At 64.0% G+C, this 13052-nt stretch overlaps 1 long non-coding RNA gene across 1 annotated transcript; it reads left to right on the forward strand.

Annotated features, from left to right (window-relative positions):
• Window positions 1-299: 299 nt before the first annotated feature.
• On the forward strand, window positions 300-4229 carry LOC140473771 (uncharacterized). Its single transcript, XR_011958604.1, has 3 exons — window positions 300-403; window positions 2544-2637; window positions 4183-4229. It is a non-coding gene; the product is annotated as an uncharacterized lncRNA (long non-coding RNA).
• Window positions 4230-13052: the final 8823 nt, after the last annotated feature.

Here is a 13052-nt window from a genome sequence, read left to right on the forward strand (position 1 = left end):
GTAACCCCCCTCCACCCCCTCCCTGTCTCTGTAACCCCCCTACACCCCCTCCCTGTCTCTGTAACCCCCCTCCACCCCCTCCCTGTCTCTGTCATTGCTCGGGGGGGGGAGGGGAGGGTGCAGGTCAGGGTCCTGTAAGAAGCAGTGATGTGTGTATAACGCTCTCTCCCCCCCCCCCCACCCCCGGCCATCCCCCCGCCCCCCCCCCCCCCCAATCCTTGCCAGGCTTCCGGCCGATCTCTGTTCAATGTCATCGTTATTCGTTACTTCTCTTTCCTGTCAAGGAGAGAGAGAATCTTCCGTTCCAAGTGACTCTCTCTCTCCATCTCTGTCTCGCTCTTGCGCCTGTCATACCGAGGGTGTTGACTGTGACCAGGTGAGAGTCAGCCTGGCATCGCTCAGAGTGAGTACACTCCCCCCCACCCCCACCCCCCCCACCCCCACCGTCCCCGTCCACCTCTCTCCCAACACTGTGGGAGATTATACACAGCACCAATCGACTGTATGGTGCGGCATCGTGGGGCACCAGGGAGGTGACAGGGAGTATTGGGCAGATATCCAGAGCAACTGGGGAACCCTGAGAGTCAGGGGAGGGGAGACAGGAGGGAGAGAGAGAGAGAGGGGGGGAAAGAGACAGAAAGAGGGAGAGAGAGGGAGAGAGTGACACAGAGACAGGCAGAGAGTGAGACACGGAGTGAGACACAGAGAGACAGAGACAGAGAGAGAATAGGGACAGCACAGTGGCTCAGGGGTTAGAACCACTGCCTCCCAGCACCAGGGACCCAGAATCGATCCCACCCTCGGGGAGAATCTCTGGGTGGGTTTCCTCCCACAAACTGGAATCTGATCGAGGGGTTCGGGGTGGGGTTTATATACAGAGTAACAGATACCCCGGAGGGAGTTACAGACTGGAATCTAATCGAGGGGTTCGGGGTGGGGTTTATATACAGAATAACAGATACCCCGGGGAGGGAGTTACAGACTGGAATCTAATCGAGGGGTTCGGGGTGGGGTTTATATACAGAGTAACAGATACCCCGGAGGGAGTTACAGACTGGAATCTAATCGAGGGGTTCAGGGTGGGGTTTATATACAGAGTAACAGATACCCCGGAGGGAGTTACAGACTGGAATCGAATCGAGGGGTTCGGGGTGGGGTTTATATACAGAATAACAGATACCCCGGGGAGGGAGTTACAGACTGGAATCTAATCGAGGGGTTCGGGGTGGGGTTTATATACAGAATAACAGATACCCCGGGGAGGGAGTTACAGACTGGAATCTAATCGAGGGGTTCGGGGTGGGGTTTATATACAGAGTAACAGATACCCCGGAGGGAGTTACAGACTGGAATCTAATCGAGGGGTTCAGGGTGGGGTTTATATACAGAGTAACAGATACCCCGGAGGGAGTTACAGACTGGAATCGAATCGAGGGGTTCGGGGTGGGGTTTATATACAGAATAACAGATACCCCGGGGAGGGAGTTACAGACTGGAATCTAATCGAGGGGTTCAGGATGGTTTATATACAGAATAACAGATACCCCGGGGAGGGAGTTACAGACTAGAATCTAATCGAGGGGTTCGGGGGGGTTTATATACAGAATAACAGATACCCCGGGGAGGGAGTTACAGACTGGAATCTAATCGAGGGGTTCGGGGTGGGGTTTATATACAGAATAACAGATACCCAGGGAGGGAGTTACAGACTGGAATCTAATCGAGGGGTTCGGGGTGGGGTTCATATCCAGAATAACAGATACCCCGGGGAGGGAGTTACAGACTGGAATCTAATCGAGGGGTTCGGGGGGGTTTATATACAGAATAACAGATACCCCGGGGAGGGAGTTACAGACTGGAATCTAATCGAGGGGTTCGGGGTGGGGTTTATATACAGAATAACAGATACCCAGGGAGGGAGTTACAGACTGGAATCTAATCGAGGGGTTCGGGGTGGGGTTCATATCCAGAATAACAGATACCCCCGGGGGAGGGAGTTACAGACTGGAATCTGATCGAGGGGTTCGGGGTGGGGTTTATATATCGCTGGTGGGACTCAGTCTCCACGTTGTGGTCTCCCTTCGTGAGACTGTCAGGTCAGCTGACAGGTTGGTCAGGATGGGGTCGAGTTTGTTCCCCACTGTTTTCGTTTCCCTCAGCCCCTGCCGCCGACCCAGTCTCACAGATCTGTCCTTCCAGACCGGACTGGAACGATCGGGAATATTGGTGCTGAGCCACAGTTGAAGATGGATGTCCATATCTCCTCCCCAGAGTTATGATCCACCGTTTGTACCCTCGGTGCTCTCTCGAAGTGTGGTAGCCCATGAGGATGACCACTTTGTCCCCCAAGGGAGAGTGGGAGATTGGACACACCAGGAGTTATGATTCCGTGTTTCATCTGAACCCCTGAGACCTTCTGGAGTCCAGAGGCAATGCCGAGGACTCTCAGGGGGTCTCGGAGACACATTCAAACAAGGTTTATGGCTGCGGTCAGATGGAGGGGAGCTTTGTGCTCGAATAACCTCCTGTCTGTGTTGCTTCAGGAAGTGAGGCGCTCCAGCAGAATAAACAATGATGAGCTCAGACGACTTTGACCTGGTGATTGAGGCGATGTTGGAGGCTCCGTACAAGAAGCAGGTACAAAGAGACAGCTCCTGTCAACCTCAATCTAACAACACACAGACGTCCATGTGTGACATCCCCACATCCGGGACAAGTCGGGATCCCACGTCCCGGTTACAAACACTTTCCCAAAACCAGACTCCCAGCAGAACATTCCCATTGAACTGGACGTCAGCACACGACTCGCAACGCAGCACGCAGCCAGCAGGAGGCACTTCCTCAAATACATCCCCTGAGGAACAGCACTCCCTCAGCACTGACCCTCCGACAGGGCCCACTCCCTCAGCACTGACCCTCCGACAGTGCCCACTCCCTCAGCACTGACCCTCCGACAGTGCCCACTCCCTCAGCACTGACACTCTGACAGTGCCCACTCCCTCAGCACTGACCCTCCGACAGTGCCCACTCCCTCAGCACTGACCTTCGGACAGTGCCCACTCCCTCAGCACTGACCCTCCGACAGTGCCCACTCCCTCAGCACTGACACTCTGACAGTGCCCACTCCCTCAGCACTGACCCTCCGACAGTGCCCACTCCCTCAGCACTGACCCTCCGACAGTGCCCACTCCCTCAGCACTGACCTTCGGACAGTGCCCACTCCCTCAGCACTGACCCTCCGACAGGGCCCACTCCCTCAGCACTGACCCTCCGACAGTGCGGCACTCCCTCAGCACTGACCCTCCGACAGTGCCCACTCCCTCAGCACTGACCCTCCGACAGTGCCCACTCCCTCAGCACTGACCCTCCGACAGGGCCCACTCCCTCAGCACTGACCCTCCGACAGTGCCCACTCCCTCAGCACTGACCCTCCGACAGGGCCCACTCCCTCAGCACTGACCCTCCGACAGTGCCCACTCCCTCAGCACTGACCCTCCGACAGTGCGGCGCTCCCTCAGCACTGACCCTCCGACAGGGCCCACTCCCTCAGCACTGACCCTCCGACAGTGCCCACTCCCTCAGCACTGACACTCCGAGAGTGCCCACTCCCTCAGCACTGACCCTCCGACAGTGCGGCACTCCCTCAGCACTGACCCTCCGACAGGGCCCACTCCCTCAGCACTGACCCTCCGACAGTGCCCACTCCCTCAGCACTGACCCTCCGACAGTGCCCACTCCCTCAGCACTGACCCTCCGACAGGGCCCACTCCCTCAGCACTGACCCTCCGACAGTGCCCACTCCCTCAGCACTGACCCTCTGACAGTGCCCACTCCCTCAGCACTGACCCTCCGACAGGGCCCACTCCCTCAGCACTGACCCTCCGACAGGGCCCACTCCCTCAGCACTGACCCTCCGACAGGGCCCACTCCCTCAGCACTGACCCTGCGACAGTGCCCACTCCCTCAGCACTGACCCTCCGACAGTGCGGGACTCCCTCAGCACTGACCCTCCGACAGTGCCCTCTCCCTCAGCACTGACCCTCCGACAGTGCGGCACTCCCTCAGCACTGACCCTCCGACAGTGCCCACTCCCTCAGTGCGGACTATCACTTATTCCTGTGTTGGGACAAATGAACATAGTGCGAGAAGTTAATGTCAAATTCTTCTCCCCAACTGCCCCAGGGGAAAATACTCAGAAGAAGAGACCACAAGAAGGACAATACAATCAGGTGAGTTCACATCAACCACCCAGCACCCCCTCACCCCCACATCACACACCGAACACCCCCCTCACCCCCCACATCACACACCGAACACCCCCCTCACCCCCCACATCACACACCGAACACCCCCCTCACCCCCCACATCACACACCGAACACCCCCCTCACCCCCCACATCACACACCGAACACCCCCCTCACCCCCCTCATCACACACCGAACACCCCCCTCACCCCCCACATCACACACCGAACACCCCCCTCACCCCCCACATCACACACCGAACACCCCCCTCACCCCCCACACCCCCACATCACACACCGAACACCCCCCTCACCCCCCTCACCCCCCCACATCACACACCGAACACCCCCCTCACCCCCCACATCACACACCGAACACCCCCCTCACCCCCCACATCACACACCGAACACCCCCCTCACCCCCCTCACCCCCCACATCACACACCGAACACCCCCCTCACCCCCCTCACCCCCCACATCACACACCGAACACCCCCCTCACCCCCCACATCACACACCGAACACCCCCCTCACCCCCCTCATCACACACCGAACACCCCCCTCACCCCCCACATCACACACCGAACACCCCCCCTCACCCCCCACATCACACACCGAACACCCCCCTCACCCCCCACACCCCCACATCACACACCGAACACCCCCCTCACCCCCCTCACCCCCCACATCACACACCGAACACCCCCCTCACCCCCCACATCACACACCGAACACCCCCCTCACCCCCCACATCACACACCGAACACCCCCCTCACCCCCCTCACCCCCCACATCACACACCGAACACCCCCCTCACCCCCCTCACCCCCCACATCACACACCGAACACCCCCCTCACCCCCCTCATCACACACCGAACACCCCCCTCACCCCCCACATCACACACCGAACACCCCCCTCACCCCCCTCACCCCCACATCACACACCGAACACCCCCCTCACCCCCCACATCACACACCGAACACCCCCCTCACCCCCCTCACCCCCCACATCACACACCGAACACCCCCCTCACCCCCCTCACCCCCACATCACACACCGAACACCCCCCTCACCCCCCACATCACACACCGAACACCCCCCTCACCCCCCTCACCCCCCACATCACACACCGAACACCCCCCTCACCCCCCACATCACACACCGAACACCCCCCTCACCCCCCACATCACACACCGAACACCCCCCTCACCCCCCTCACCCCCCACATCACACACCGAACACCCCCCTCACCCCCCTCACCCCCCACATCACACACCGAACACCCCCCTCACCCCCCTCACCCCCCACATCACACACCGAACACCCCCCTCACCCCCCTCACCCCCCACATCACACACCGAACACCCCCCTCACCCCCCACATCACACACCGAACACCCCCCTCACCCCCCTCACCCCCCACATCACACACCGAACACCCCCCTCACCCCCCTCACCCCCACATCACACACCGAACACCCCCCTCACCCCCCTCATCACACACCGAACACCCCCCTCACCCCCCTCACCCCCCACATCACACACCGAACACCCCCCTCACCCCCCTCACCCCCCACATCACACACCGAACACCCCCCTCACCCCCCTCATCACACACCGAACACCCCCCTCACCCCCCTCACCCCCCACATCACACACCGAACACCCCCCTCACCCCCCTCACCCCCCACATCACACACCGAACACCCCCCTCACCCCCCTCACCCCCCACATCACACACCGAACACCCCCTCACCCCCCACATCACACACCGAACACCCCCCTCACCCCCCACATCACACCGAACACCCCCCTCACCCCCCTCATCACACACCGAACACCCCCCTCACCCCCTCACCCCCCTCACCCCCCTCATCACACACCGAACACCCCCCTCACCCCCCACATCACACACCGAACACCCCCCTCACCCCCCACATCACACACCGAACACCCCCCTCACCCCCCACATCACACACCGAACACCCCCCTCACCCCCCTCACCCCCCACATCACACACCGAACACCCCCCCTCACCCCCCTCACCCCCCACATCACACACCGAACACCCCCCCTCACCCCCCTCACCCCCCCACATCACACACCGAACACCCCCCTCACCCCCCACATCACACACCGAACACCCCCCTCACCCCCCTCACCCCCCACATCACACACCGAACACCCCCTCACCCCCCTCACCCCCCACATCACACACCGAACACCCCCCTCACCCCCACATCACACACCGAACACCCCCCTCACCCCCCTCACCCCCCACATCACACACCGAACACCCCCCTCACCCCCCTCACCCCCCACATCACACACCGAACACCCCCCTCACCCCCCACATCACACACCGAACACCCCCCTCACCCCCCACATCACACACCGAACACCCCCCTCACCCCCCACATCACACACCGAACACCCCCCTCACCCCCCACATCACACACCGAACACCCCCCTCACCCCCCTCACCCCCCCACATCACACACCGAACACCCCCCCTCACCCCCCACATCACACCACCGAACACCCCCTCACCCCCCTCACCCCCCACATCACACACCGAACACCCCCCTCACCCCCCTCACCCCCCACATCACACACCGAACACCCCCCTCACCCCCTCACCCCCCTCACCCCCCACATCACACACCGAACACCCCCCTCACCCCCCTCACCCCCCACATCACACACCGAACACCCCCTCACCCCCCTCACCCCCCACATCACACACCGAACACCCCCCTCACCCCCCTCACCCCCACATCACACACCGAACACCCCCCTCACCCCCACATCACACACCGAACACCCCCCTCACCCCCCTCACCCCCCACATCACACACCGAACACCCCCCTCACCCCCTCACCCCCACATCACACACCGAACACCCCCTCACCCCCTCACCCCCCACATCACACACCGAACACCACCCCTCACCCCCCTCACCCCCCACATCACACACCGAACACCCCCCTCACCCCCTCACCCCCCACATCACACACCGAACACCCCCCTCACCCCCCTCACCCCCCACATCACACACCGAACACCCCCCTCACCCCCCTCACCCCCCACATCACACACCGAACACCCCCTCACCCCCCTCATCACACCGACACCCCCCTCACCCCCCTCATCACACACCGAACACCCCCTCACCCCCCACATCCACACCGAACACCCCCCCTCACCCCCACATCACACACCGAACACCCCCCTCACCCCCCTCATCACACACCGAACACCCCCCTCACCCCCCTCACCCCCACATCACACACCGAACACCCCCCCCCCTCACCCCCCACATCACACACCGAACACCCCCCTCACCCCCCTCACCCCCCACATCACACACCGAACACCCCCCTCACCCCCCTCACCCCCCACATCACACACCGAACACCCCCCTCACCCCCCTCACCCCCACATCACACACCGAACACCCCCCTCACCCCCCTCACCCCCCACATCACACACCGAACACCCCCCTCACCCCCCTCACCCCCCACATCACACACCGAACACCCCCCTCACCCCCCTCACCCCCACATCACACACCGAACACCCCCCTCACCCCCTCACCCCCACATCACACACCGAACACCCCCCTCACCCCCCTCACCCCCTCATCACACACCGAACACCCCCCTCACCCCCCACATCACACACCGAACACCCCCCTCACCCCCCTCACCCCCTCACCCCCACATCACACACCGAACACCCCCCTCACCCCCCACATCACACACCGAACACCCCCCTCACCCCCCCACATCACACACCGAACACCCCCCACCCCCCACATCACACACCGAACACCCCCCTCACCCCCCTCACCCCCTCATCACACACCGAACACCCCCCTCACCCCCTCACCCCCACATCACACACCGAACACCCCCCTCACCCCCCTCACCCCCCACATCACACACCGAACACCCCCCTCACCCCCCTCACCCCCCACATCACACACCGAACACCCCCCTCACCCCCCACATCACACACCGAACACCACCCCTCACCCCCCTCACCCCCCACATCACACACCGAACACCCCCCTCACCCCCCACATCACACACCGAACACCCCCCTCACCCCCCTCACCCCCACATCACACACCGAACACCCCCCTCACCCCCCACACCCCCACATCACACACCGAACACCCCCCTCACCCCCCACATCACACACCGAACACCCCCCTCACCCCCCACATCACACACCGAACACCCCCCTCACCCCCCTCACCCCCCACATCACACACCGAACACCCCCCTCACCCCCCTCACCCCCCACATCACACACCGAACACCCCCCTCACCCCCTCACCCCCCTCACCCCCACATCACACACCGAACACCCCCCTCACCCCCCTCACCCCCCACATCACACACCGAACACCCCCCTCACCCCCCCTCATCACACACCGAACACCCCCCTCACCCCCTCACCCCCACATCACACACCGAACACCCCCCTCACCCCCCACATCACACACCGAACACCCCCCTCACCCCCCTCACCCCCCACATCACACACCGAACACCCCCCTCACCCCCCACATCACACACCGAACACCCCCCTCACCCCCCTCACCCCCCACATCACACACCGAACACCCCCTCACCCCCCTCACACCCACCCCCACATCACACACCGAACACCCCCCTCACCCCCCTCACCCCCCACATCACACACCGAACACCCCCCTCACCCCCCACATCACACACCGAACACCCCCCTCACCCCCCACATCACACACCGAACACCCCCCTCACCCCCCACATCACACACCGAACACCCCCCTCACCCCCCACATCACACACCGAACACCCCCCTCACCCCCCTCACCCCCCACATCACACACCGAACACCCCCCTCACCCCCCCACATCACACACCGAACACCCCCCTCACCCCCCCACATCACACCGAACACCCCCCTCACCCCCCACATCACACACCGAACACCCCCCTCACCCCCCCATCACACACCGAACACCCCCCTCACCACCCCACCCCCCTCACCCCCCACATCACACACCGAACACCCCCCTCACCCCCCACATCACACACCGAACACCCCCCTCACACCCCCCACATCACACACCGAACACCCCCCTCACCCCCCCACATCACACACCGAACACCCCCCTCACCCCCCACATCACACACCGAACACCCCCCTCACCCCTCCCCCACATCACACACCGAACACCCCCCTCACCCCCCACATCACACACCGAACACCCCCCTCACCCCCCACATCACACACCGAACACCCCCCTCGACCCCCCTCACCCCCCACATCACACACCGAACACCCCCCTCACCCCCCTCACCCCCCCACATCACACACCGAACACCCCCCTCACCCCTCACCCCCACATCACACACCGAACACCCCCCCTCACCCCCCCACATCACACACCGAACACCCCCCTCACCCCCCACATCACACACCGAACACCCCCCTCACCCCCCTCACCCCCTCACCCCCCACATCACACACCGAACACCCCCCTCACCCCCTCACCCCCCCCACATCACACACCGAACACCCCCCTCACCCCCCCCACATCACACACCGAACACCCCCCTCACCCCCCACATCACACACCGAACACCCCCCTCACCCCCCCTCACCCCCCTCACCCCCACATCACACACCGAACACCCCCCTCACCCCCCCCCACATCACACACCGAACACCCCCCTCACCCCCCTCATCACACACCGAACACCCCCCTCACCCCCCTCACCCCCCACATCACACACCGAACACCCCCCTCACCCCCCTCACCCCCCACATCACACACCGAACACCCCCCTCACCCCCCTCACCCCCCACATCACACACCGAACACCCCCCTCACCCCCCCACATCACACACCGAACAACCCCCTCACCCCCCTCACCCCCCCACATCACACACCGAACACCCCCCTCACCCCCCCACATCACACACCGAACACCCCCCTCACCCCCCCACATCACACACCGAACACCCCCCTCACCCCCCCACATCACACACCGAACACCCCCCTCACCCCCCTCACCCCCCACATCACACACCGAACACCCCCTCACCCCCCTCACCCCCCACATCACACACCGAACACCCCCTCACCCCCCTCATCACACACCGAACACCCCCCTCACCCCCCTCACCCCCCTCACCCCCCACATCACACACCGAACACCCCCCCTCACCCCCTCACCCCCTCATCACACACCGAACACCCCCCTCACCCCCCTCACACCCCTCACCCCCCACATCACACACCGAACACCCCCCTCACCCCCCTCACCCCCCACATCACACACCGAACACCCCCCTCACCCCCCTCACCCCCCACATCACACACCGAACACCCCCCTCACCCCCCTCACCCCCCACATCACACACCGAACACCCCCCTCACCCCCCTCACCCCCCACATCACACACCGAACACCCCCCTCACCCCCCACATCACACACCGAACACCCCCTCACCCCCCTCACCCCCCTCATCACACACCGAACACCCCCCTCACCCCCCTCACCCCCACATCACACACCGAACACCCCCCTCACCCCCCTCACCCCCACATCACACACCGAACACCCCCCTCACCCCCCTCACCCCCCTCACCCCCACATCACACACCGAACACCCCCCTCACCCCCCCTCACCCCCCACATCACACACCGAACACCCCCCTCACCCCCCCCTCACCCCCCCCACATCACACACCGAACACCCCCCTCACCCCCCTCACCCCCACATCACACACCGAACACCCCCCTCACCCCCCTCACCCCCCACATCACACACCGAACACCCCCCTCACCCCCCTCACCCCCCACATCACACACCGAACACCCCCCTCACCCCCCACATCACACACCGAACACCCCCCTCACCCCCCTCACCCCCACATCACACACCGAACACCCCCCTCACCCCCCTCACCCCCCACATCACACACCGAACACCCCCCTCACCCCCCCACATCACACACCGAACACCCCCCTCACCCCCCCACATCACACACCGAACACCCCCCTCACCCCCCTCACCCCCCCATCACACACCGAACACCCCCCTCACCCCCCTCACCCCCCACATCACACACCGAACACCCCCCTCACCCCCCACATCACACACCGAACACCCCCCCCTCACCCCCCCACATCACACACCGAACACCCCCCTCACCCCCCACATCACACACCGAACACCCCCCCTCACCCCCCACATCACACACCGAACACCCCCCTCACCCCCACCCCACATCACACACCGAACACCCCCCTCACCCCCCTCACCCCCCACATCACACACCGAACACCCCCCTCACCCCCCTCACCCCCCACATCACACACCGAACACACCCCCTCACCCCCCACATCACACACCGAACACCCCCCTCACCCCCCTCATCACACACCGAACACCCCCCTCACCCCCCTCACCCCCCACATCACACACCGAACACCCCCCTCACCCCCCTCACCCCCCCACATCACACACCGAACACCCCCCTCACCCCCCACATCACACACCGAACACCCCCCCTCACCCCCCACATCACACACCGAACACCCCCCTCACCCCCCACATCACACACCGAACACCCCCCTCACCCCCCTCACCCCCACATCACACACCGAACACCCCCCTCACCCCCTCACCCCCCACATCACACACCGAACACCCCCCTCACCCCCCTCACCCCCACATCACACACCGACCCCACCCCCCTCACCCCCACATCACACACCGAACACCCCCCCTCACCCCCCACATCACACACCGAACACCCCCCTCACCCCCCACATCACACACCGAACACCCCCCTCACCCCCCTCACCCCCCACATCACACACCGAACACCCCCCTCACCCCCACATCACACACCGAACACCCCCCTCACCCCCTCACCCCCCACATCACACACCGAACACCCCCCTCACCCCCCTCACCCCCCACATCACACACCGAACACCCCCCTCACCCCTCACCCCCACATCACACACCGAACACCCCCTCACCCCCCTCACCCCCCACATCACACACCGAACACCCCCCTCACCCCCCTCACCCCCCCACATCACACACCGAACACCCCCCTCACCCCCCTCACCCCCCACATCACACACCGAACACCCCCCTCACCCCCCACATCACACACCGAACACCCCCCTCACCCCCCTCACCCCCACATCACACACCGAACACCCCCCTCACCCCCCTCACCCCCCACATCACACACCGAACACCCCCCTCACCCCCCACATCACACACCGAACACCCCCCTCACCCCCCACATCACACACCGAACACCCCTCACCCCCCTCACCCCCACATCACACACCGAACACCCCCCTCACCCCCCCACATCACACACCGAACACCCCCCTCACCCCCCACATCACACACCGAACACCCCCCTCACCCCCCCCCACATCACACACCGAACACCCCCCTCACCCCCTCACCCCCCACATCACACACCGAACACCCCCCTCACCCCCCACATCACACACCGAACACCCCCCTCACCCCCTCACCCCCAATCACACACCGAACACCCCCCTCACCCCCCACATCACACACCGAACACCCCCCTCACCCCCTCACCCCCCACATCACACCACCGAACACCCCCTCACCCCCTCACCCCCCACATCACACACCGAACACCCCCCTCACCCCCCCCCCACATCACACACCGAACACCCCCCTCACCCCCCCTCAACCACCCCACATCACACACCGAACACCCCCCTCACCCCCCACATCAC

Source organism: Chiloscyllium punctatum, unplaced genomic scaffold (genome assembly GCF_047496795.1).
Source record: "Chiloscyllium punctatum isolate Juve2018m unplaced genomic scaffold, sChiPun1.3 scaffold_716, whole genome shotgun sequence".
Taxonomy (NCBI): Eukaryota; Metazoa; Chordata; class Chondrichthyes; order Orectolobiformes; family Hemiscylliidae; genus Chiloscyllium; species Chiloscyllium punctatum.